Genomic DNA, 6,923 nt, shown 5'->3' with positions numbered 1-6,923 from the left:
TTGAGTAGATGTTTGCATGGGCAAAGAATGAATGAATGAATGAGTGAGTGAGTGAGTGAAGGAATGAGTGAGTGAATGAATGAATAATGAGAGAATGAAGGAAGGAAGGAGGGAATGAATGGAGAGAGTGAGTGAATTAATGAGGGAATGAGTGAGTGAATGAAGGAGGGAACGAGTGAATGAAAGAATGAATGAGAGAATGAAGGAAGGAAGAAAGGAGGGAGTGAATGAAGGAGGGAATGAGTGAATGAATGAATGAGTGAGTGAATGAATGAACCGGTGAATGAATGAAGGAAAGGAGGGGAATGAGTGAGTGAATGAATGAATGGAGTCCCCATCGCCTCACCTGTGGTCACCCCTCACCTGTGTTCCCTGACAACCCCACTCCCAGGTCTGCCTCACCCTGATGCTGGCCCAGAATGGCTCCTTCCTGGTTGGAACGAGTTCCACATGGTCTTCCCACCCTATGATCTCTCTTGCCCTGCAAGAGAGAGGCCTTGAGTTCAAAATCTAGTATCACCAGAAAACAAATATACAAATGAAAGGTTGGGGGTGTGGCTCAGGGGTAGAGCTCTTGCCCAGTGTTTCCACCCCTGGGTTCCATCCTGCTCCAGGATAGGAGCAGAAGAAGAGGAAGAGGAAAAAGAGGAAGAAGAAGAGGAGGGGAAAGAGGGCCGACAGCGCCTTGCACAGAGTCACACCTGCTGGACTTCAACATTGTCAACTCCCCTCCCAAACATCCCCCCAAAGTCATAGCATCACCAAAAGCCACACATTTTCCTCACTAACTTCCCCCTGAGTCGTATCTGCAAACAAACCCTCTGCAGCCTCACCTAGGAGGGATTTTACCTGGACCAGCCCCGGCCTTCTCCAGATGTTTCTAATCAAGGATGGTGGTTTTATTTTTTTTTATTTAATTTAATTTTTGTGCAGGGTGGGGGTACATTGTGTAAAGCGGTTTGTTCTGCAGAGTTTGAAACCACCGTGGATTACCAAACCCAATTGCTACAGGACACTTGGCCTAAGGGAAACTCAGGATCAAAAGGAGAAGAATTTGCCAGGCACCTGACCCACGCCTGCAATCCTAGCTACTTGGGAGGCTGAGGTCAGGAGGATCGAGGTTGGAGGCCAGCCCAGGGAAACAGTTCACAAAACCTCATCTCCAAAATAACCAGAGCAAAATGGACTGGTAGAGTGCCTGCTTTGCAAGAGGGAAGTCTCAAGTTCAAACCCCATCCCAAAGGGTTAAAAAAAAAAAGAGTAACATAAGATTTCATAGATAGGAAGTCAGAGAGCATGTGGAGAGAGAGAAGAGGACCCGTGGGATGAGGTCTCTCTTGTGGCCCAGGGTGTTACCCAAACAAATTTCAAGTTTCAAGTAGGGAGATTGTTGTTGTTTTGGTTTTATTTTTTTCTCTTTGGTGGTACTTGGTTTTGAACTCAGGGCAGAGGCAAATGAGTGAGAGAGAGAGAGATGCCAAAGACAAGATATGCCCTTCAAAGGCACACCTAATGTCCCATTCAGCCATGAACTCATCCATGGATTAATCTACTGATGACATTAGTGTCAGTTGATCCAATCACTTATCAATAGTGCCACCAGTCCGGGACCAAGCCTTCAGCACACTTCATATCCAAGCCATAACACACAGCATCTTTTTTTTTATTATAACTCATTTATTTATTTGCAGTACTGGGGTTTGAACTCAGGGTCTATGCTTTCAAGCCACTCCACTAGCCCAATTTTTTGTGATAGGATTTCTCTCTGTCTGTCTGTCTCTGTCTCTCTCTCTCTTTCTCATTTTTCTCTGTCATATGATGGAAATTGGGCCTGAAGTGGCAGCTCCTGAAAAGAGGTGTTAGATTTCAAGATTTAAAAATCTCCATTTGTAGCTGAGCGCCAGTGGCTCATGCCTGTAATCCTAGCTACTCAGGAGCAGAAATCAGGAAGATCATGGTTCAAAGCCAGTTCCAGCAAATAGTTTGTGAGACCCTATCTCGAAAGTACAATTCACAAGATAGGGGTGGTGGATTGGCTCAATGTGTAGGCCCTGAGTTCAAACCCCAGTACTACAAAAAAAAAAAAAAAAAAAAAAGACAGGCAAAAAGGCCAGGCACCATGGCTCACGCCTGTAATCCTAGCTACTCAGGAGGCAGAGATCAGGAAGATCGCAGTTCGAAGCCAGCCCAGGCAAATAGTTCATGAGACCCTATCTCGAAAAACCCATCACAAAAATAGGGCTGGCGAGTGGCTCAAGGTGTAGGTCCTGAGTTCAAACCCCAACACCCCCCAAAAAAATCTTCATTTGTGGTAAATTCCTGTCACTTCAGATGGCCTCAGCATCCATGTTGAATATTGTGGGCTCTCCCATCATGTCTGAAGCAGGGCTCTACATCCCTGACCAACTTTCTAGTTCTCCACCTCTTCCAGTTCTTGCCTCATACCTGGTCACCACCTCCCTGTGGGACAGCTGTCTATGACCTGACCCCAGACCGTGAATGGACTGTGCAGACTGGCCACACTGACCACATCTCAGTCACTGTGTGACCTCCTGTAATTTGTACCTGTCTGCTTTAAACCCACCAGTTAAAATTCTCTATAGAACTGGGGGTGGTGGTACACACCTGTAATCCCAACTTTTGGAAGTCTTGAGTTTGAGGCCAGCCCAGGCAAAGACAGCAGCAAAGCCCTGTCTCAGAACACACACACACACACACACACACACACACACACACACACACACACACACACACACACACCCCAAAGGACTGGGGGTGTGGTTCAAGTGGTAGGAGTGCTTGCTAGCATGTGTGAGGCCCTGGAACCATCCCTAGTAGGGCGAAGACAAAAACAAAAAGTTCCTGTAGGAAACTGAATAATGCCCTGGACCCCAATAATGGTGTGACCCATGTGTCCCTCTGTTCTCTACAGGCTGTGTGTGTGTGTGTGTGTGTGTGTGTGTGTGTGTGTGTGTGTGTATGGTCTTTGCCCATGGTGTGTAAGTAATCAAGTCTTCATCTGTGTCTACCCCAATCCCTAGCGGGGAACGATCCACCTTCAGACCCTAAATCAGAACAAGGTCCTTGGGGTACAGGAGATGCCAAGGAGAAGATGGAAAACACCGAGTCTCTGCCTTGAGCAGGGACAGGAAAAGGAAGATGACACAGATAGATGAGACCCCATGGAGCTCACTGCCAGTGGGTGACTGAGACAAGGGACCACACAGTCAGCTTTCTCTGTGTAAGAATCAGCTTAGGTCAGGTCTTTTCTGTTACAGAATTTAGTCAGTAATAACTGCCTTACTAACTCACTTCCCAAAAGCCCATAAGCTTGTTTCATGGACTCTTCTTACTCTGATCAAAGTTTTTATTAAGAACAAAGGGTTGTTATCCTCAGCTGGGCTGGAGCGAGCAAACAAACAAACAAAAAAAGAATTCTGCTGGATGTCCTGGTTCTGGAGCTGATAACCTAAAACAACTATTGCTTCCCTGAACTTTTAAACTTCTTTGTTCCCAAAGCCCCCTGCTAAGCTGGCCCCTTTCTAATTAGCCAGCCTTGTAGACTGTGAACCCCAAAACCTGCCCAATCCAGGGGCAGGAGAGGGGCAGCATGGCATGGACTTCCCACCTGGTGTGCTTGCTTCCCAGACTTCCTGGTGTGCAATCACTCTGGAACAGGAAACTCAGAGGATGGCGTTGAGACCACATTTGGCAATTGCCTGGAGGAGCAGGGTGAGGAAGTCCGGCATTGACAAGATCCTGAGGCGTCTGCCTTGGACACTGAGCATATGTAGAAGTCATCTGATTAGCAGGAGACCAGGGAAGGTGCCAGTGTGGCAGGGACAGTTTCAGCTTCGCTTCTGGACAGGGTCTGGGGTTAACTCACAGTCTGCTACAGAAAACAGCCCCTCTCCTCCCAAAGAGCATGTCTGGAGCAGTGTCTGCCACACAGGAACAGGACAGCTCTCTTCTATCGAGACATATTCTTTTTGTAGACCTCTGGTCACAATGGTGGTGGTTTGATTACTCAATCTTGCCTTTTTTTTTTTTTCTTTGTCAGCACTGGAGTTTGAACTCAGGGCCTCACACTTGCCATGTAGGCGCTCTGCCACTTGAGCCACTCCACCAGCCCTTTTTTGTGAAGGGTTTTTTCAAGATAGGGTCGTGGGAAACATTTGCCTGGGCTGACTTCGAACCATGATCCTCCTGATCTCTACCTCCCGAGTAGTTAGGATTACAGGCATGAGCTGCATGTTCTTATCTGAGAAATCAAAGAACATGGAAGGGAGCTGAGAGACCATCCGTTTGAAGAAAATCCTAGTTCTCTGGCTTTTTCTCACAAAGGAACATGCAGCTGCCTCAGGTCCTACACCTGGTTAGAAATTTGTTTGTCGTATGGCTGGATTTTTCACTGCTTGCTTTATAATTCATTATAACTTAATGGCGAGGTAGCCCAGCGACATAATAATATTTATTAGCTGTTCTTTTACTTTTCCTCTAGGTTTTTATTGCAAGCTGAATGAAATTCATTATATTAAAGTGCTTTACTAGCTGGGCGTGGTGGTGCATGCCTATAATCCCTTTATGGGCGACACAGACCAACCCAGGCAAAGTTAGCCAGACCTTGTCTCAAAGACAAAATACAAACCAGAGGACCGGGGGCATTGCATAAGTGGTAGAGTACTTGCCTAACATACGCAAAGCTGTGGGTTCCATGCTCAGTACTGGAAAAGAAAAATAAAAGTGACTCATTTACTCCTCTAGCTACTCTCCCCACCCAGTCACAGGGCCTCCCTCTGGTCCCAGCCTTACACCGACCCTGGTGATCTCTGCAGCCGGGTTTCACACTGAGCACTGACAACACAGGCAGACCTCCCAAGCCTACACAGTGGGTGCTGTTTTTCCCCTGACCAGCAGAGGAACCTGAGGCACAGCGAGGCTAAGCAGGCCGCTCGAGGTCACACAGCCAGCTGTGGCCCTGCTGACCACGGGCACCGAAGCTTGGCCCTTAGATCCCAGGCCTAGGCTTCCTGTGCTGTCCGGGTGGCGCCTTTGGGTTCCGTGCGTCCTGCGCACTGGGACGCGAGCTCGGGCGGGGTGAGGGCTGGGGTTGGGCATTCAGTGGACATTGTAGGACAGAGGGATGGACGGATGGGTGTGTTAGGGGTCACATGCCATTTGGTCGCCTGGGCACTCTGCAGCTCTGCTCTGGGAACCCTATTTGAGCTCAGGGTTTCCAGCCTCAGTGCACGGGGTCCTGGGGCGTTGCGAGGCCTGGAGGAAGCCACCCGCAGGGGACCCGAGTGTGCGGGCGAAACCACGGCGGGCGATCGCCCCCTGGCGGCGGAGTCCAGCCACGGCAGCGCCCCGGAGCCCAGGGACACTGGATTGGGGCGCGGGTGGAGTCGCCCGGAAAAGGGGTGGCGGCCTGTGACTCACGCATAGGGGTCAGGAAAACAGTGTGGGACGCTTCCAAACTTTTTTTTTTTTTTTGGTGAGATTGGAGTTTGAACTCAGGACTTCACACTTGCAAAGTAGGTGCCCTACCGCTTGAGTCACAAGCCAGTCCCCAATTCCTATTTTTTAAAAAATAGTAGTCGGAATCCTTTACTTTGACTTCCAGATTCTTAACAGGTCCCCACCGAATCACTTTTTTTTTTAAACCCGATAAGGAAAAATTGTGATGTAGAAAGTGTGATCTCTGACCAGATTTGCACTGCCTAGCAGGTCTGGGTTGCCAGTGGTAGAGTACAAGCCTAGCACACACAAGGCCCTGTGTTCCATCCCCAGCACCAAACGAAGGGGGGCTGGAGGAGTGGCTCAAGTGGTAGAATGCTTGTTTGAGGTTAAACTCCAGTACCTCAAAAAAAAAAAAAAAAAAAAGGTGGGGCTATTCTAGGTTATTCAAACAAATCCTACTTATTATATATACATACAGGTGTCAGAGAATATCTGCACAGCAAGACCAAGGATTTCTTTTCTATTTCTTTTTGTTGGCACTGGGGTTTGAACTCAGTCTTGCACTTGCTAGACAGGTGTTCTACAACATGAACCACTCCAGCACTCCTTTCATTGTGAAGGGTTTTTTTCAATAGGGTCTCAAGAAGTTATTTGCACAGGCTGGCTTTGAACCCCAATTCTCCTGATCTCTGCCTCCTGAGTATACAGGATTACAGGTGTGACCACAGGTACCCAGCTAAGAACAAAGATTTCTGAACAATTGCCAAAGACTTCTCAGGCCAAAGTTCCCAGGGAGAGCTGGAACCTGACCAGGAAGCAAGTATTGAAAACACTTTGTCTTGAAGTCCTTGACTGCAAACTTGAACTTGGGCCTTGACATTTCTGTTTGCTGCCACTATAGAGCCAACATCTCACTCAGGGATACTTCAAATGAAATTTAAACCCAAGGACCCCTATCCCCCAGCTACCAGTACCCAGGTTGCCAATGACCATGGCATCTCACAAATGTATTTTCAAGCTGGTGGGGCGGTGCAAGTGGTAGAGTGCCTGTCTAGCAAGCACAAGGCCCTGAGTTCAAATCCCAATACCACAAAAAAAAAGAGTATTTTTTCTTTCTCTTGTAAATCTTGCTCTGCTCAGCAACAAGTGGAAGATAATGAAGGAAAAGATGATGCCCCAGAATGTGAAGATGGGAGGAGACAAAGGGCACCTTAGCAGCTGGCACTCCTTGACTCTTATTGTAGCTGCCCAGCCCCTCCGGCTTGGTGTCTTTCTGGTGTGTGGCACCTTTGGTTTAAGTCTTTCTTCTGCTGTCTGGCCTGAATCTCACAGTGGCTCTTGGATCTTTCCCTGTGGAATTAGTCACATCTTGCCCGGGCCTCACCATGTGCACAGACTTGATAATGAACAAGAGTCATTGGTTATCTTTGTGACTGTGAGTCCGAAGACTCCCTCTCTTCAAC

This window comes from Castor canadensis, chromosome 16 (assembly GCF_047511655.1).
Source record: "Castor canadensis chromosome 16, mCasCan1.hap1v2, whole genome shotgun sequence".
Taxonomy (NCBI): domain Eukaryota; kingdom Metazoa; phylum Chordata; class Mammalia; order Rodentia; family Castoridae; genus Castor; species Castor canadensis.
This window is presented reverse-complemented; position numbering follows the sequence as displayed.